Source organism: Oryx dammah, unplaced genomic scaffold (assembly GCF_014754425.2).
Source record: "Oryx dammah isolate SB20612 unplaced genomic scaffold, SCBI_Odam_1.1 HiC_scaffold_5, whole genome shotgun sequence".
Taxonomy (NCBI): domain Eukaryota; kingdom Metazoa; phylum Chordata; class Mammalia; order Artiodactyla; family Bovidae; genus Oryx; species Oryx dammah.
The window spans coordinates 14,936,927-14,957,753 of record NW_024070189.1 but is presented as its reverse complement, the minus strand read 5'-3'; the positions used below and the strand labels follow the sequence as shown (position 1 = coordinate 14,957,753).

Below are 20,827 nucleotides of genomic sequence, written 5' to 3'. Positions count from 1 at the left end.
CCTCTGGGTCTGCCCCTTGCTATGGTCCATTAGGAGACATTCTGCTGCTGGCATTTGCTGTGTTGATTCATAACAACCCTCAGAAATCCTTCTCTAATTTGGAATGAATAAGAATATTGAAAGAAGAACTAATATTCTTCATTAGTAATGTTCAGTTGAACTAAAAGATATATGATGAGAAACTAAAATGAATTTATATTTGTATATACCAGGACAACCAGGATCACTAAAATGTAATTTGACTTATGAGAGGGGCTCATCCTGTATATTATGTATATATAAAACTGGATAAAATGCAAGAACTATAATCAGGAACTATAATAGAAACATTCTTCCAAAGGATAAAATCATAGACCCAATATCCACAACCCAAGATCAGTCTTCAGATTTCTTCTCTTATTTCAGTTCATTACAAAACTCACCTAAATAGTATCAAAATTATAGGGGGGGAACCCCTTATGGTTTAATGCCTTTGCCCATCATTAGCAATATAATCTACCATTTCTGGGAAAACGTAGGCCTTCTGAGGTCTTGAACTCTATTCTTGGCAGGTAAGAAGCCTTCCAGGTCATCTTTAAAGGCATGTTTATTTTTAATTCTCAAGTCTACACATGTTTTCTGTTAACAAGTTGGAATCTTAAACAAGATTGTTATTCATATTCACTCTATTTACCTTAGAAAGTATTCAGTTCTCCTGAAACAATGGTTTCTTTGAAAATGGGTGATATTAAAATAAAAGCAAAACAGCATTTCTCTTTCCTCAGTCCGTGTTTCTGCTCTCTCTAGAAGGGGTGATGGACTTCAGCCGTGTAGGATATTTCTTCTAAGTTAGCCCTGCTCTGATGAGAGACAGAGGATGAGATGGCATCACTGACTCAATGAGTTTGAGTCAACTCCGGGAGTTGGTGATGGATAGGGAGGCCTGGCATGCTACAGCCCATGGGGTTGCAAAGAGTTGGACACGACTGAGTGACTGAACTGAACTGCGTGGGAGACAGGAAAAATGAGAGAGCCTTGTTTGTCTTGGGCTAGTTGAGGGCACCTAAAAGGGGAGGTTTTGGGATTGAAGGGTCCTTCCTGTCTGGAGAAAGTTAGAGGTAGAAGACAGACAAGCCCAACAATGGAAACACAAGGTGATGCCACAGGGTGGCAAGCACACAGTAGGATGATCCCTGCCTTTCCATGTTTCTGTCCCACGGCCTCTCCTGTTTACCCAGATTCAGACCCGTCACCTCGTCCTCCTCCTCCTGAGTTTCTGATCTCAGTGAGAATCTCATGTCCACTTTGGCAAGAAGGCAGAGGAGCCTAGGTTTCCCTCTTGTCTTTCTTTGCCTCGTGCACCACGGCCCATCCACGACTAAGTCCTTTCCCTTCTCACTCATTCATCTCTCTCAAATTCTCTCCCATGTTAATTCCCATACTAAGTACACGTTATTTTCTTTACCAATAGGTCTCCTAACTGCCCCAGTCTCATTCTCTCTAATCTCCACACTTTCTAAAAAAATACATCTAATCATCTCATTCTTCTGCTTCAAAGGATCCTCATTGCCTTCTAGAAAAAAAAAGTAGAATTGAAACTCCCTTGAAGGACATATTGACCTCTCAGCCAGCATTCTTTCTCTCCACCCTTGCTTCCTCCTAGTTGCTTTCTTGAATGCCCTCCCCTCATCCTTTCTTCTCTTGGATTATTCCTGCCCGGCTTTCAAATTTTGATCCAGCTGTTCCCTCCTCCAGGAAACCTTTCCCCAGCCCCATCACAAAATGTTCCTGCCTTACCTCTTCTGACCACTGTGCATCACACGTCGTGAGGGCAGGTGTACTGTTTTCGTGTTACTTACTCAGCATCTATCACAGTGCCTGGCAAGTTGCAGGTGAATGAACACAGGAGTAATCAGAGAAAGTCACAGAGAAGGTGGAGCTGAACTGACTCATTTAAAAAAAAATTTTCCTTTTGTTTAATGTAGGCAATATATAGTATTAGGATTTGGTTTACCATAAACAGGGTATATGTATTTGAAAAGTAGTGCTGTTTTTAATGTAAACTTTTAAAATTAAAGTAATAAGAACAGTGGGAATGTTTTATATCATTTCAATGACTAATTCCTATTCAAAATTAATTTCTCCAAATTTCCACATAATATATTCATAAGACTCATCAGGTTTGTTTATTAAAGTCACAAACTGACTCACCCTTGAGGGAGAAATAAGACAATGTATTTGAGGCAGACAGCATAACATGTGCAGGTGCTTAGAGAACCTGCCCTGTTAGAAGAAACTACAAATGGTTTAGAGCTGCTAAAGAGTCAAAGTGACACAGAATTCTGTGGCATGAACCATACTCATAGTCATGACACATTTGTTATCATCTGTGACCAGCTTCTCTCAAGGGTTGGAAATGCTTCCTGTTGCTTTTCTTGAGACTCTAGGTACAGTTAAAACTGAAGCAGCGTCTGAGCAGAATTACACGAGGTAATATTCTTATATACTTAAATTTAACAAATTAGCCCTTTTGACATAAAAAATTACAATGCAGTTTAATGTTGTTATTAATGAGAAGTAATTGGATACATATACGAGAAATATAGTACATAAATATGTATGTAGCACACACACATATATATGTGAATGACTTTTTTTTTTTGTAGACTATAAGAGGTGCGAGCAGGTAATGGACTTGGACTACAGATTAAAATTTGTGAGATAAATGTCTTGTTACTATTGTTGCATGTCTCTTGGGCTATATGTAGAGCCTCCTTGGGAGGTTATGTCAAATGTCTAACTTTGAAATTTTGATCTGGGAGCCAAAGAGTCCTTCATAACTCTCAGTCCCTTATCCCTTTCCTGTGGATCCTGTCTATGAAATGCTTCATGGAAAAGTCAGGTTGAATGCATTTACTCCTGGGAGCTTTCTCAGCTTATTTCCATGTTTTCCTGCTTTTGACTGCTTAGAAAGTGACAAAAGGAAAAAAAAACAGTTACAATGAGAAAGGGGAACATTTGAAAAATGAGAATACAAAAGGAAAGACACATTAAAGAAAATGTTTAGGAAAAATGATTAAAATTTGAGGTAAATAAATAATAAAAAACAGAAAAAAACCCCATATTTATTTAGAAAAATAAAACAAATTCACAATTTCAAGTAAAATAGGTTGCCAACTCAGTAGAAATATTTAATTACCATCATTGAAGAAAATGGGCAAAGTGTAATTTCTTCATGCAAACAGTGGATGCAGGAACAAGTAAATCCGGCTGGGATCAAGCTAGTGAGCAGACAGACCTCCCTGACCTGGCCAGCAGGTTCAGCTGTCCATCCTCCAGAGTCCTGGGAGAGTGTGAACTACACCTAGAACCAAGCTGCCAAGCAAATCTGTTTATTAAAGATAATTGTTCTATATGCAGTTGTATGTGGTTCAGCAAAAAAGAACCTGCCTGCCATGCAGGAGCCACAGGAGACTTGGGTTCAAATCCCTGGTTTGGGAAGATCCCCTGGAGGAGGGCATGGCAACCCTCTCTAGTATTCTTGCCTGGAGAATCCCATGGGCAGAGGAGCCTGGCAGGCTATAGTCCATGGGGTCGCAAAGAGTTGGACCTGACTGAAGTGTCAGACTTTATTTTGGGGGGCTCCAAATTCACTGCAGATGGTGATTGCACCCATGAAATTAAAAGACGCTTACTCCTTGGAAGGAAAGTTATGACCAACCTAGATAGCTTATTGAAAAGCAGAGACATTCCTTTGCCAACAAAGGTCCGTCTAGTCAAGGCTGTGGTTTTTCCAGTGGTCATGTATGGATGTGAGAGTTGGACAAAGAATTGATACTTTTGAACTGTGGTGTTGGAGAAGACCCTTGAGAGTCCCTTGGACTGCAAGGAGATCCAACCAGTCCATTCTAAAGGAGATCAGTCCTGAGTGTTCTTTGGAAGGTCTGATGCTGAGGCTGAAACTCCAATACTTTGGCCACCTCATGTGAAGAGTTGACTCATTGGAGATGAGTCTGATGCTGGGAGGGATTGGGGGCAGGAGGAGAAGGGGACAACAGAGGATGAGATGGCTGAATGGCATCACCGACTCGATGGATGTGAGTTTGAGTGAACTCCGGGAGTTGGTGATGGATAGGGAGGCTTGGCGTTCTGCAATTCATGGGGTCACAAAGAGTCGGACATCACTGAGCAACTGAACTGAACTGAAATGAACTGAAGTGACTTAGCACTCACAAGCAAAATTTTTTCATATAAACACACAATAGCATATGGAACCCTATTTTTTCTTTTTTATACTGTTAATGTACCTATTTTCTCTTCTTGCCATCAGATAAAGAATGCATGGGCATCTCTGAGAATATTCACAACAGGAAGCATACTTAAATTTTAAAAATGATCAAGCTGTTGTATCTTCATTCTCTGACAGAATTTCTTAAACTCTTCATCTGGGGTGAAATTTTCCAGATTACGTTTAGTACCTGATGCAGCTTCATTAGAAAAATTCAAAATTTATACATCAAGATTTTTCTCCCTCTGGAGTCAGTGCAAAATTTTTCTTCAAATGAAAATGTGGGCAAATCCTGATGAGTTTCCAGATTCTGTGTATCAGGGTCTGCTTTTGTCCTTTGCCTCCTTCCTCAGGCCACCGTTACCTTCTGAGGTGGACTTGGGACACCAGGCATCAAATGGTCTTGAGGATCCACAGTTAACCTCCCAAGAAGGTTGGTAAGACTTGCAAGCCACCATTTGCTATTTTTTCCCATTTCTTTCTATGATATAACTGTGACTCTGGTCTTTGTTTCTCGGACGGAGAAAAGTGAGGTGCAGGCAGCTGAGTATCACTGGTGACTCAGTAGTAGAAGCTAGTTTAGGAAGAATCGTTGTTATTTAGTTGCTCAGTGGTATCCAACTCTTTGCAAACCCACAGATGGTAGCCTACTAAGTTCCTCTGTCTATGGGATTCTCCAGGCAAGAATACTGGAGTGGGTTGCCATTTCCTTCTCCAGGGGATCTTCCTGACCCAGGATCAAAGTCATGGCTCCTGCCATGTCTCCTGCATTGCAGGCAAATTCTTTACTGCTTAGCCAACAGCCTCCCTAACTCTGGCATAATTCAGTTCAGTTCAGTCACTCAGTCGTGTCCGATTCTTTGCGACCCCATGGACTGCTGCACGCCAGGCCTCCCTGTCCTTCACCAACTCCTAGAGTTTACTCAAACTCATGTCCATTGAGTCAGTGATGCCATCCAACCATCTCATCCTCTGTCATCCCCTTCTCCTCCCGCCTTCAGTCTTTCCCAGCATCAAGGTCTTTTCAAATGAGTTAGTTCTTCGCATCAGGTGGACAAAGTATTGGAGTTTAAGCTTTAACATCAGTCCTTCTAGTGAATATTCAGGACTGATCTTTAGGATGGACTGGTTGAATCTCTGCAGTCCAAACGACTCTCAAAAGTCTTCTCCAACATCACAGTTCAAAAGCATCTTGTGGTTAAGTGGTAAAGAATCTGCCTGCAATGCAGGAGACCCAGGTTTGATTGCTCAGTTGGGAAGATCCCCTGGAGAAGAAGATCCCCTGGAGAAGGGAATGGCTACCCACTCCAGTATTCTTGCCTGGAGAATTCCATAGACAGAGGAGCCTGGTGGGCTACAGTCCATGGGGTCACAGTCAGACACCACTGAATAACTAACACTTTCACACTTTCACTTTCCCTAACTCATGCCCCTGTGTTTTTATTTTTCTCAGTATTTGGGGATTTTTTCTTTACTAGTGGAGTAGGGGAAATATGGTTTAATACTTAAATGACTTTATATATAGGTAAGTGGAAAAAGAGTCAGACTTGCAATATTTCATTTATAGTTAGTTGCATAAGTACACAGACACTAAAATAGGAAAGTCAGAAGTTATAACATTCACTTATGCTATATAAAACATTCAAAGGAAGATTAGAAATGGCAGCTTTATTTGTTTTTGTTTTTAAAATGTTATTGGATTATAGTTGATTAACAATGTTGTTATAGTATAGGTGTACAGCAAAGTGAGTCAGTTTTACATATACACACTCTGTTTTTAGATTCTTTTCCTAAAGAGGTCATTATGGAGTATTGAGTAGAGTTCCTTGTGCTATACAGCAGGTCCTTATTAGTTATTTTATATATAGTAGTGTGTGTATGTCAATCCCAATCTCCAAATTTATCCCTTCCCCTGCCCCTGTTGTTGCAAGCAATTGGAAAACCTCAGTGACACCAGTTTTCAAAACGCAACATTTTTCTCATTTCTATAAAATAGATGAGGAAGATAACAAAAGTATGTTAACTTCTCATATATATATGGCATAACACTTAAATAAGGTCCTTGTGCCTTTCATATTTAGGTTCCATCTTTAACTTCCCTCCATGAGGTTCTTAATATCCTTGAAAAAACTTTGAGTTTCTCTCTTCCATTTGTATGCCCTGGCAAATAGCCCTCTGGATCAGAAGTCCCTTCATACTTCTTAGGGTGTTTCCTAGTTAGCCTGTTAGTGGCCTGTAAGTCACTAATGAGAAGGCATCTGGTGATATGAACTGGACACTCTTGGCCAGTAAAGAAGTCCTCACTTGTGCTTGGGAGTAGGGTCTGAAGTCAAGCATGGGTTTCACCTCTAGAGCCCTCCTCTGGGTTAGGGTGAGGAAAGAGGAAAGCAGGATTCTACTTCTGCTTCAGATTCAGGTTCTGGCTGTCACCTGGGACTTAATTACAGGTGGGTCTAGAGAAAGATTTAATCATGGAATCTTCTTTGGAAAAGGATGGATTGCTTTTTAATCAAGGGTAGGTGAAGTTTTGAACTCTTCCAAATTTTAGTGTTAAATATCAGATTTTTACCATCTAAATATTGGACATAATATGTATTATACAAAGGTTGCTGGAGAATTTTAATCCTGGAGGAGAGCATGGCAGTATGAACTAATTTATTTCTTCAACTAAGATATATTGAGTATATTCCATAAGCCAGATGTTATGATTCAGTTCAGTTAAGTCACTCAGTTGTGTCCGACTTTCTGCAACCCCATGGACTGCAGCACACCTGCTTCCCTGTCCATCACCAACTCCCAGAGTTTATTCAAACTCATGTCCATCATGTCGGTGATGCCATCCAATCATCTCATCCTCTGTCATCCCCTTCTCCTCCCGCCTTCAATCTTTCCCAGCATCAGGGTCTTTTCCAAGGAGTCAATTCTTCGCATCAGGTGGCCAAAGTATTGGAGTTTCAACTTCAGCATCAGTCCTTCCAATGAATATTCAGGACTGATTTCCTTTATGGTTGACTGGTTGGATCTCCTTGCAGTCCAAGGAACTCTCAAGAGTCTTCTCCAACACCACAGTTCAAAAGCATCAATTCTTCAGCACACAGCTTTCTTTATAGTCCAACTCTCATATCCATACATGACTACTGGAAAAACCATAGCTTTCACTAGATGGACCTTTGTTGGCAAAGTAATGTCTCTGCTTTTTAATATGCTATCTAGGTTGGCTATAATTTTTCTTCCAAGGAGCAAGCATCTTTTAATTTCATGGCTGCAGTCACCTTCCAAAGTAATTTTGGAGCCCTAAAAGATAAAGTCTGTCACTGTTTCCATTGTTTCCCCATCTATTTGCCATGAAGTGATGGAACCAGATGCTATGATCTTAGTTTTCTGAATGTTGAGCTTTAAGCCAACTTTTTCACTCTCCTCTTTCACTTTTATCAAGAGGCTCTTTAGTTCTTCTTTGCTTTCTGCCGTAAGGGTGGTGTCATTTGCATATCTGAGGTTATCGATATTTCTTCCAGCAATCTTGATTCCAGCTTGTGCTTCATCCAACCTGACATTTCACATGATGTACTCTGCATATAAGTTAAGTAAGCAGGGTGACAATATACAGCCTTGATGCACTCCTTTCCTGATTTGGAACCAGTGTATTGTTCCATGTCCAGTTCTAACTGTTGCTCGTTGACCAGCATACAGATTTCTCAGGAGGCAGGTCAGGTGGTCTGGTATTCCCATCTCTTGAAAAATTTTCCACAATTTGTTGTGATCCACACAGTCAAAGGCTTTGGCATAGTCAATAAAGCAGAAATAGATGTTTTTTTCTGGAACTCTCTTACTTTTTTGATGATCCAACAGATGTTGGTAATTTGACCTCTGGTTCCTCTACCTTTTCTAAATCCAGCTTGAACATCTGGATGTTCACAGTTCATGTACTGTTAAAGCCTGGCTTGGAGAATTTTGAGCATTACTTTGCAAGCATGTGAGATGAGTGCAATTGTGTAGTAGTTTGAACATTCTTTGGCATTGCCTTCCTTTGGGATTGGAATGAACTGACCTTTTCCAGTCCTGTGGCCACTGCTGAGTTTTCCAAATTTGCTGGCATATTGAGTGCAGCACTTTCACAGCATCATCTTTTAGGATTTGAAATAGCTCAACTGGAATTCTATCACCTCCACTAGCTTTGTTCATAGTGATGCTTCCTCAGGTCCACTTGAGTTCATATTCCAGGATGTCTGGCTCTAGGTGAGTGGTCACACCATCATGGTTGTCTGGGTCATGAATATCTTTTTTGTATAATTCTTCTGTGTATTCTTGCCACCCCTTCTTAATATCTTCTGCTTCTGTTAGGTCCATACCATTTCTGTCCTTTATCGAGCCCATCTTTGCATGAAATGTTCCCTTGGTATCTCTAAATTTGTTGAAGAGATCTCTAGTCTTCCCCATTCTATTGTTTTCCTCTATTTCTTTGCATTGATCACTGAGGAAGGCTTTCTTATCTCTCCTTGCTATACTTTGGAACTCTGCATTCAGATGCTTATATCTTTCCTTTTCTCCTTTGCTTTTTGCTTCTCTTCTGTTTCTCAGCTATTTATAAGTCCTCCTCAGACAACCATTTTGCCTTTTGAATTTATTTTCTTGGGGATGGTCTTGATTGCTGTCTCCTGTACAATGTCACGTACCTCCGTCCATAGTTCTTCAGGCGCTCTGTCTATCAGATCTAATCCCTTGACTCTGTTTGTCACTTCCACTGCATCATTGTAAGGGAATTGATTTAGGTCATACCTGAATGATCCAGTGGTTTTCCCTACTTTCTTCAATTTAAATCTGAATTTGACAATAAGGAGTTCATGATCTGAGCCACAATCAGGTCCCGGTCTTTGTTTTGCTGACTGTATAGAGCTTCTCCATCTTTGGCTGCAAAGAATATACTCAGTCTGATTTCAGTGTTGACCATCTGGTGATGTCCATGTGTAGAGTCTTCTCTTGTGTTGTTGGAAGAGGGTGTTTGCTATGTCCAGTGCATTCTCTTGGCAGAACTCAATTCTCTTGCCCTGCTTCATTCTGTACTCCAAGGCAAAATTTACCTGTTACTCCAGGTATTTCTTGACTTCCTACTTTTGCATTCCAGTCCCCTGTAAAGAAAAGGGCATCTTTTTGGGTGTTAGTTCTAGAAGATCTTGTAGGCCTTCATAGAACCATTCAACTTCAGCTTCCTCAGCATTGCTCATCTGGCCATAGACTTGGATTACTGTGATATTGAATGGTTTGCCTTGGAAACAGAGATCATTCTGTCATTTTTGAGATTACATCCAAGTACTGCATTTTGGACTGTTTTGTTGACTATGACAGCTACTCCATTTCTTCTAAGGGATTCTTGCCCACTGTTTAGATATAATGGTCATCTGAGTTAAATTCACCCATTCCAGTCCATTTTAGTTTGCTGATTTCTAGAATGTTGACATTCACTCTTGCCATCTCCTGTTTGACCAGATGGTGACTGCAGCCATGAAATTAAAAGACGCTTACTCCTTGGAAGAAAAGTTATGACCAACTTAGATAGCATATTCAAAAGCAGAGATGCTACTTTGCTGACTAAGGTCCGTCTAGTCAAGGCTATGGTTTTTCCTGTGGTCAGGTATGGATGTGAGAGTTGGACTGTGAAGAAAGCTGAGCACCAAAGAATTAATGCTTTTGAACTGTGGTGTTGGAGAAGACTCTTGAGAGTCCCTTGGACTGCAAGGAGATCCAACCAGTCCATTCTGAAGATCAGCCCTGGGATTTCTTTGGAAGGAATGATGCTAAAACTGAAACTCCAATACTTTGGCCACCTCATGCGCAGAGTTGACTTATTGGAAAAGACTCTGATGCTGGGAGGGGTTGGGGGCAGGAGGAGAAGGGGATGACAGAGGATGAGACAGTTGGATGGCATCACTGACTCGATGAATGTGAGTCTGAGTGAACTCCGGGAGTTGGTGATGGACAGGGAGGCCTGGTGTGCTGCGATTCATGGGGTCACAAAAAGTCGGACACGACTGAGCGACTGAACCGAACTGAATTTGCCTTGATTCATGGACCTGACATTAGAGGTTCTTATGGAGTTGCTATGATAGATGCTGGTAGGTGATAGTCGTAAGCAGACACAGCACAGACTCTGTTCTAATTTTTCTATTTTTAAAATACAGTGTCTCTAGATATAAATATTAAATAAATATTGAGTTGTTGTTGCTGTTCAGTTGCTAAGTCGTGTCTGACTCCTTGAAGCCCCACGGACTACAGCACGTCAGGCTTCCCTGTCCTTCACAGGGAATTTGCTCAAATTCATATCCAGTGAGTCAGTGATGGCATCCAATTATCTCCTGGAATTTGCTCAAACTCATGTCCATTGAGTCGGTGATGCCATCCAACCATCTCATCCTGTCACCGCCTTCTCTTCCTGCCCTCAGTCTTTCCCAGCATCAGGGTCTTTTCCAATGAGTTGGCTCTGAGATATTGAGAGTATCTATTTATTATTGAGAGTACTTATTTTAAATATTGAGAGTACCTATTTTAAATATTGAGAGTACCTATTTTAAAATATTTCCTGTTTTTGCTTTTAGAAAGCAAAAGTTTTATGTATGTGGATGATTAGCTAATTACCATTTCCCTGGCTGCTTTAACAGAATAAAAATTTATGCTTTTAATAATTATTTTAAAATTAGTTAAAATAGTTTGAAAAGAAATATTTTGTATTTTTATAACCAGTATATATTTATTTTGTCCAAGAAGAAAACATATTAAAAAATATGGATCCCTTAAAAGCTTTTTGAAATTTATTTCAGAAACACTGATGTTTCTACATCTATTGGCAATGACTTTATTAAGCATTACATTTAATTTCTTTATTATCTTTGTTTTTTTTTTTTCTTATCCTTTCATTTTCCTTTCAGTATAGTATCCAGAAAAAAGAGCTTCTGGACCTGCACTTGAAAACTTGCTTTAAGTCCAGGCTTTGCTCCCTGTGGTTGCATAACCTTGGGAAGTCACATTTACTGTATCTTGGCCTAGTTTCATCATTTGTAAAATGATAGGATTGTGTTGAATAATAGTCGAGGTCCTTTCCAATTTTAATGTTCTCTGGTTCTTCTTTCTTCGGGACTTGAGAGGACAATGTAGACACATGGCCACAAACACATGTTGAGATACAATATTCAAAACAGAAACTACCCAAAATTTTGGATTTAGTTGGAGTTATGAGTGACTTCTGATTTGCTTATACCGTAACACAGACTTCTCTGTGTTAGATTTATACTTTATCAATCGTACTTTCCAAGGAAAATGCCTGAATGTGGGTAAGTGAGGCATTTGAAATGAATGTAGCATTTAATCACTTAATTTAATTTAAATTTAATTTAATCACTTAATTTAATCAGAAATTATTTAATCAGAAATTCAGAGCACCCCAAACTGGATATCCCAACATTGTCCTTGGCCAGGGCAGGTACAGATCAGATAATATTGCGCTCAGATTATATTCCAAGTCACAGTGGCATCATGGCACTAGCCTGCAGGCATCCTGTTGACGCAAGGCCCAGGGTTCCACCTCACTTTGACTTAGTCTTTCCTGATCTCTTTCTAAGCTGAAAACACTTTCTTCCTTCTTTATGCTCCAATCCACTTGCATTCAACCTTGTATTAAAATTAGCTGCATTCAATTCTTTCTTGCTCAGTGGTTCCTAAGCTCCCTAAAAGAACATATCTGTTTCGTTTATCTGTGTGTTTCCCGTGGTGCGTTGTGCAAAGTAGGCACTCAGTCAATTTTGTTGAATAGCCCATCTCAGGTGCTGAGATTACTGAAGTTAAAACCAACTACAAAAGTCTTATGTTTTATTTCTTTTAAATTCCAGAGCAAAGTTAGAGCTTATTCGAAGGACTGAGACTTGGGCTTGATAGTGACAGAATGATGTCCAGTAACGAGCGTCATCTTACTAAGGTATGGGAATCTTGGCAGCTCAGTCAAGATGCAAACAGATTCTTGTCTGGCCTCGGGTTTTGGAAGGAGACTCAAATGCCTTTGTAGTCACCCATGGAATGATGTAGTCACCCATGGAATGATATAGTCACCCATGGAATGACTGGCTCACTTTGGTTAGCCAGTCACTGGTCCACTCTCCCATCTGGGGCTGTCTGCATTCTCCCATAGAGCCTGGCTGTAGAACATACTACTATTTCCTTACATGTTCATTACATGCTGACTCTATAGGCCTAAACCTTTATGTTGCACCAAAACAGTACTAGCCTGAACAGAGACTGAGATGCCAAGTAAAAAAATCATCTAGTGTAGAAAGATTTAGTAATAAAATATACTACTTGATGGACGTGGGTTTGGGTGGACTCCAGGAGTTGGTGATGGACAGGGAGGCCTGGCGTGCTGTGGTTCATGGGGTCGCAAAGAGTCGGACATGACTGAGCGACTGAACTGAACTGAACTGAACTGAACTGATACTACTCTCTGTCCTTTTTGGAGAGCACATTCTTTTCAGTTAAAATCATTCCCAACTTTTTCAGTAGTTTCTTCCATAAATATGGTAGTATATTTATAGCTATTTCTTGATCAAATAAACTTTAATTAGTGATGTTTTCCTGCACTATATCCTGTGGATTTAACTTCTTGAAGTACTACTCAAATTTTCTTTCTTCTAGCATTTGGTATTATATTATTAATTTTTGGTTTTCTGTTGTTACTTGTCCATGCCTGCAATAATATCAATAGTATGTTTCATTTTTTGTTCCCTCTGCTTTAGATGTACTTCTTGAATCAGTACCAAGTTAGATGGTGATAATATTCATAAGCTTTTCATTATGATGTTGTATCTTTTTATATTTTTTTTTTCATTTTTGGGAAAACTTTACTTTTCTCTGTTCTCTCTGTTCTTTTTCTGAAATTTGTATGTTGATATTTTATGACTTTTATCACTCTTGATTTATTTCATATTTAAATTTTTCCATTCTGTGTTCTGATGTATTTTTATTGATATCTTACTGCCCTTTATGAATTTTGAACTTTGCATTAAAAAATTTAGGAATTAGTTCTTACTGTGATCTACCCCATTTTTTTGTAGATCTTGTTTTTAAGGTTATAATATCATTTATTTATTTATTTGGTGTTGTTTTTTTTTTAATTAATTAATTAATTTATTTATTTTTTATTTTACTTTACAATTCTGTATTGGTTTTGCCTTACATTGACATGAATCCACCATGGGTGTACATGTGTTCCCAAACATGAACCCCCCTCCCACCCCCCTCCCCAAAACATCTCTCTGGGTCATCCCCATGTACCAGCCCCAAGAATGCCATATCCTGCATTGGACATAGACTGGCGATTCCTTACATGATATTATACATGTTTCAATGCCATTCTCCCAAATCATCTCACCCTCTCCCTCTCCCTCTGAGTCCAAAAGTCCGCTATACACATCTGTGTCTTTTTTGCTGTCCTGCATACAGGGTCATCATTGCCATCTTTCTAAATTCCATATATATGTGTTAGTATACTGTATTGGTGTTTTTCTTTTATAATATCATTAAAAAACTCATTAGGAGTCTAATTGGAATTTAAGAAAAAGATTTCTTCTGTTCCTTGCATTTCTGTTATGTTCTCCTGGAACTATGGCTCTGATTTGATCTTGATCTCTCTTTTTTATGCTGTTAGTCTTCCTCATATGCTGGTAGTCTTTGATCATCAGTTCCTATTTTAGACTAAATGTTTAGGTTGATTATTCAAGGTTGGGGTGCAGGTTTCCTTGACTACTCTATAGGTCCTTTCTTTCTCCAGGATGCCTCCTCCCCTGTAGTGAAGGCTCTTTCTATGTACGTAGGGCTTATTATCTGCAGAATTTTCACAAGGGTGAATGGATGAGAGACTGAGAAACCAGGGCTCATACTAGCAATCTGTACTTTCCCCCAGCAGCTTGCTCAAATCCTTTAGGGGCCTGCACTATTTTTCTCTTATAGAAGTCAACACTGAACTGCCTTTTACATGCAGAGGTCCTGAGTGTGTTAGATGCATGTGTGTGTGCGTCTATGTGTGCATGAGTGAACCAGTGGACCTGTTTTATTGAAGGACATTTGATGACGCCCTGTCCTCCCTGTCCCGCACTCTGTCTGTTCGCCTGGGCTGCGAGTCTCTGCAGGGTTCTGTTGGGATGAGGCCCCACCCTCCACTGCGGCCTGTTCTGCTGTCCTGTGCTGCCGGTTCCCATGCTCCATTTGCTGCACCCATAGAGTGCCTTTTGCTTTCTGTTCCTAGGAATTTACCTATTCATCTCTCTTGTTGTCTTTGCTGTGAAGCCTTCATTCTCTTGTGAATTTATTATCTTTTTGATGGTCTCAGGAACTCCTTTCCCATACTCTTGCTATAGGTGCTAGTTCACAGTTTGATGCATACTTAAGCAATCTTTTGAGGGAATTATTTTAAAGACGAATACTACTCTATAAGATTGTGAGAAATTTTGACTTCTGTATCCAGCAGAAGGAGAAATACCATGCCTGAGGCACTTTAACTGTTTGATGCAATAATAATAGGCATATAGAGCCACTTAGTTTTAGAAAAGCTGGTTTTAGAAAAGGCAGAGGAACCAGAGATCAAATTGCCAACATCTGCTGGATCATGGAAAAAGCAAGAGAGTTCCAGAAAAACATCTACTTCTGCTTTATTGACTATGCCAAAGGATCACAATAAACTGCGGAAAATTCTGAAAGAGATGGGAATACCAGACCACCTGACCTGCCTGTTGAGAAACCTGTATGTAGGACAGGAAGCAATAGTTAGAACTGGACATGGAACAGACCGGTTCCAAATAGGAAAAGGAGTACGTCAAGGCTGTATATTGTCATCCTGCTTATTTAACTTATATGCAGCATACATCATTAGAAACACTGGGCTGGAAGAAGCACAAGCTGGAATCAAGATTGCTGGGAGAAATATCAATAACCTCAGATATGCAGATGATAGCACCCTTATGGCAGAAAGTAAAGAAGAACTAAAAAGCCTGTTGATGAAAGTGAAAGAGGAGAGTGAAAAAGTTGGCTTAAAGCTCAACATTCAGAAAATGAAGATCATACCATCTGGTCCCATCACTTCATGGGAAATAGATGGGGAAACAGTGTCAGACTTTATTTTTTGGGGCTCAAAAATCACTGCAGATAGTGATTGCAGCCATGAAATTAAAACACACTTACTCCTTGGAAGGAAAGTTATGACCAACCTAGATAGCATATTCAAAAGCAGAGACATTACTTTGCCAACAAAGGTCCGTCTAGTCAAGGCTATGGTTTTTCCTGTGGTCATGTATGGAACTGAGAGTTGGGCTGTGAAGAAGGCTGAGCACTGAAGAATTGATGCTTTTGAACTGTGGTGTTGGAGAAGACTCTTGAGAGTCCCTTGGACTGCAAGGAGATCCAACCAGTCCATTCTGAAGGAGATCAACCCTGGGATTTCTTCGGAAGGAATGATGCTAAAGCTGAAACTCCAGTACTTTGGTCACCTCATGTGAAGATATGACTCATTGTAAAAGATCCTGATGCTGGGAGGGATTGGGGGAAGGAGGAGAAGGGGACGACAGACGATGAGATGGCTGGATGACATCACCAACTCAATGGACATGAGTTTGAGTAGACCCTGGGAGTTGGTGATGGACAGGGAGGCCTGGCGTGCTGCGATTCATGGGGTCACAAAGAATCAGACACGACTGAGCGACTGAACTGAAACGGACTGAGAGCCACTTATGTGACAGCCACTGTTCCAGATACTTTATGTACATTATTCAGTTCTTACAATAACAGTATAGGGAAACACTATATTGTCCCCATTTTATAGATGAGCAAACTGAGGCACAGAAAGGTTGACTCACTTGTTCAAGGTCACACAACTTGTGAGTAAAAAATGCCAAGATTCAGATTTCATCTCCTGAGACTGAACTCTTAAACTTTGTGCCATATTGTCTCTTATAATCACATCATTAAAAAAAAATAAGCCATGAGGATTGAATATGGGTGGAGTTTTGAATAATAGCTGATAAAATATTTTCTTTAAAAAACAAAATTACTTTCCAAAAGAGATAAAAGATGAATATAATTCTGTGGTGATAAAGAGTACTAGATTGAGTTGCCATTTCTTTTCCAAGGGATCTTCCCAACCCAGGGATTGAACCCAGGTCTCCCACATTGCAGGCAGATTCTTCACTATCTGAGCCACCAGGGAAGCCCCCAAGGACTGTTGAATTATGGAATTCTGGCTACACAATTAAACATACTCTCAGTGGAAAGAAAATGGGAGGCCTGAAGAGAAGTTGGCATATTTGCACTGAAAACTGATAAGGCTGGAAAATATCTGTGTAACTTGTGGACAGGAAAATACATAACTAAGGAGAATACAAAAGAATAGTACAAGAATTTCAAGAGAGTTAAAGCCAAGGATTAGCTGAGGCTCACAAAAACCACTAAAGACAGCAGCAGCAATTTTTAGAGCTATTTTCAGAACAATAGATAGATCAAAATTATAGGTCCATTGCTTGAGAATGAGGGTATCATGTTAAAAGAAAACACAGTACTTCCGTTTTTTTTTTTTTTCCTGTCTATACCGAGAAAGATGACCTTTAAGCTGGCAACACTGAGAAATCATTGTGTTTAGAGGTCATTGACATCCAGGGCAAGAGAAACTTTTGATAACTTAAATATTTTAGATGAGCTCAAATTCCAGGCCCAGACAAATTACATTTTAGGCAATAAACAATCTTATTGACATGATCAGAGTACTATCATATTGTTTGAAAAATTTTGGAAAAGACAAAAAAATTCAAAAGGTTGGAGAAAAGTGTGTAAGCTGCCAGTTTCAAATAAGGAGAGATGATCAGTTATATTGTGTGTTTTAAATATTTATTCCCCTTTCCCTTATGAACCTTTCATTTAGGCCCTTTTGTGTAGAAAGAGTCTACTTCCCACCCCATCAATGTCAGACTTCACCATATATCTTGCTGTGGCCAGTGGAATGTGAAAAGTGACATTAGCTACTTTCAAATAAAATCTTTAAGAAGCTCTGTGTTTTCTTCTATCCCTGTTAAAATATATGTTATCAATTATTTGAACTACTGTATAGAAATTATATTTCTCAAGTTTATTTAACATTAGACTGTTACATAAGATAATTCTCTGGAAAAGAGTTTCAATGTGTTGGATGGAAAAGTTAGCACTGAAAATGCTATAATATGTTGAAAAGGTACTGAAAATATGTGATAGATTTTAAAACCTGAAGTTCTAAATAATTTCATGTATAACTTGAATAAATGTATAACTTGAAGTTGTATATGTAAACATCAGTTATATTGGATGAAGGAGAACTGCTTATTGAAATTCAAGTAAAGCCAAATAGTATGGATTGGTCCAGACCTCAGATAGCATCAGTTTGCTGGTGCCTCTATAAAAATGAAGGTAACTTGAATCTATAATAATAGTAGATATTTAATATCCAGTTTATTAAGGGGTGATTATGCATTAATATTATGTCCTGTTCAAGCATTATCCTTTAATAGGAATATTGATAAAACCCAAGAGTGTTGAGGTCAGTTTATTGGGTAGAATTGGACAGATAGAGCAAGTGTGTCTAAAGCTGAAGAGACAACACTTGGTCTGTTAAGAGAAGCCTAGAGGAGGAGGAAAGGATACCAATTGCAGATATGTCCATATCCAAGGGAGGAAGCTGACTATGCATTCATGTATCAGGACCTGCTTGGCTGTATTAACACTTGATCAGACTCCTGCTTTCCTAATCAACTCTACTCCCTGGTGATACTAAGCTATAAATACATAGGAGAGAGTCACTGAATAAATGCAGTGCTTTCTAATTTTGGATGAGCATCAGGATCTTTGGGGAGCTTTTAAAAATGCAGATACCAAGCCTCCCGTCAGACCTACTGAACCATAATTTCTGGTGGGGGGCCCTGGGGCCCTGTATTTTCATAAAACTCCACTAATTCTAATGATCTAATGATTTGTGAGCCACAGGGTCTTGTCAGGTGATAGGTGTTCCAGAGGCAAGAGCTGGATTAGAGAACAGTGGTAACACAAGAGGCAAGTCCAGGGCAGTGGTTCCTAGAGTCTGATCTTTATGGACCATTACAGCTCTTCAAGAAATAGAATTCATTAACATAGGATGGCTAACTTTCTAGTAAAACCCACCAACCAACCAAGAAAACTAGTATCCTTCTAGTTTCACTTAAAACAAAAATTTCAGAAGGACTTGGGCAGATCACGATATAGGAGGGAAGTACTAGAATATTTTAGATGGAATGACCTTAGCTGTTTTTCTCCTTTCACCATTTTCCCTCAGCCTGTGGCACCACTTGGCATGTCAGCCTTTGAAAGGCAACATGTCGGGCATGTACAGTTCCATATGATCTCCCAACATGCTGCTCCACTGCTGGACAGGGTCAAAAGGCTTACAGCTGGGTTAGGGACTCTACTTCTGACTGGTGGAGGAGAGGCTCTGAAAAGAGAATGTGGGTGGTGCGGTAGGGTATAGAGATACTGCGGGTGATACAGGATCTGAGAGCAGTTTGGGAAACTGGCTCTCCAACTATAAAAGAAAAAACTTGTGGGTCCCTGAATACTGCATTGAAATGCATGAGCAGCTGTCATATATAATAACCCTTGTTGTGCCAGAGGGCAGACCCGTGGGAGGAGCCACCAGCAGACCCATTTCAGTTTAAAGTAAGCAAAAGTTTTCTGACAATCAGACCTTTCCAGTAGATGTTAACAGACTACATGGAGATGGGATTATCTCCTCTGGAAGAGCTCAGAACATGTCTGAGTAACAATTTTTTAGAAATGTGATAAATTAGGAGTTTGGGATTAACATATACACATTGCTGCTGCTGCTGCTGCTGCTAAGTTGCTTCAGTCGTGTCTGACTCTGTGCGACCCCATAGATGGCAGCCCACCAGGCTCCCCCGTCCCTGGGATTCTCCAGGCAAGAACACTGGAGTGGGTTGCCATTTCCTTCTCCAAGGCATGAAAGTGAAAGGTGAAAGTGAAGTCGCTCAGTCGTGTCCGACTCTTTGTGACCCCATGGACTGTAGCCTACCAGACTCCTCCATCCTTGGGATTTTCCAAGCAGGAGTACTGGAGTGGATTGCCATTTCCTTCTCCAGGGGATATTCCCAACCCCGGGATCAAACCCATCCTGCATTGCAGGCAGATGCTTTACCGTCTGAGCCACCAGGAGAGCCCAGGAGACTGTAAGTTAAATTACCTGCTGTTGTGGAAAACAATGATATGAAGCGAACTCCCAACATCTTGAAGTATCTGTGATGAAAGTCTACAAAATTCATAAAAGAGCATTTTTTAAATGGCATTAACATTTGAATATCCACTTAATATCACATTTTATTATTAGTTATTTAAAAGTTACATCTGAGTTCGCAATCCTGAACCCCCCTCCCACCTCTCACCCCATATCATCTCTCTGGATCATCCCCGTGCACCAGCCCCAAGCATCCTGTATCCTGTATCGAACATAGACTGGTGATTCGTTTCTTACATGATAGTATACGTGTTTCAGTGCCATTCTCCCAAATCATCCCATGTACACCCATGGCGGATTCATGTCAATGTATGCCAAAACCAATACAGTATTGTAAAGTAAAATAAAGTAAAAAAAAAAAAAAAAAAGAAATCCCTGCCCAGTAAAAATTATTTTACTTTACCTTTAAGTTGTTATTTTCTAGAATGAGTGACTGAAATTTATGTTTTCACTTGTCCATTGTGTGTGTGTGATGTATCATAGGAAAAATACCAAAGGACCTGTGGTATATGGGCTACCACCTCCTTGAGGTAAGAGTAGAGTGTGTACCATATCTTAGATCTGGCATAAAAATGCACATGCTAAGAATATGAACACATGTATCACAAATTATAAAAGTCAGTTACATTTGGAAATATATAAAACTATGTAATAAAATATTTATTTTATATCCATGAAAATTCATTATATTCATCCAGTCTTTCATTAGTAAAATGCTTCTACTTGTGACAGTGAAAATAAATAAATAAATAAATAAAAGTTACATCTGGTTACATCTGGTTATGTGACCATCAACACAAAATAAAAGCACTGAACTGTTTTTAAAACATGGTTTGATTTGAGCTTGAAAGAAGAATCAGCTTCACACGAGGAAAAAGAGTTACGGACCTGATTATGAAATATGGATATGTAAAAATGTCAAACAGATAACATGTTTGTGCCAAAATTTTTAATTTATAGGGATTAGTGATTCATTCTTTCATATTTCAAATAACCTATTAGTTTAAAATGCTAGTAAATATATGTTTATTTTTGCAGAAGAGGACTTTAGTTGGGACTTTTGTTATTTTGAAATAATTTTTCCTTTTTGAGTATTTCATTTTATTATAGCTTGAGTGACTGTCTCAGTAATACCATTATGAAGACAGACTGGAAGAGTAGCCCAAAGGTCCTCTGAGTAGCTTTTAGAGTCTAGTCGGATCTGGACTGTTATCTCTTTTGAGGGTTTA

General features: G+C 39.5%; 1 long non-coding RNA gene across 1 annotated transcript; it reads left to right on the top strand.

The window, feature by feature from the left end:
• Positions 1-4,619: 4,619 nt before the first annotated feature.
• On the top strand, positions 4,620-13,059 carry LOC120864423. Its single transcript, XR_005721194.1, has 3 exons — positions 4,620-4,700; positions 12,145-12,230; positions 13,042-13,059. It is a non-coding gene; the product is annotated as an uncharacterized LOC120864423 (long non-coding RNA).
• The last annotated feature ends 7,768 nt before the right edge of the window (positions 13,060-20,827 follow it).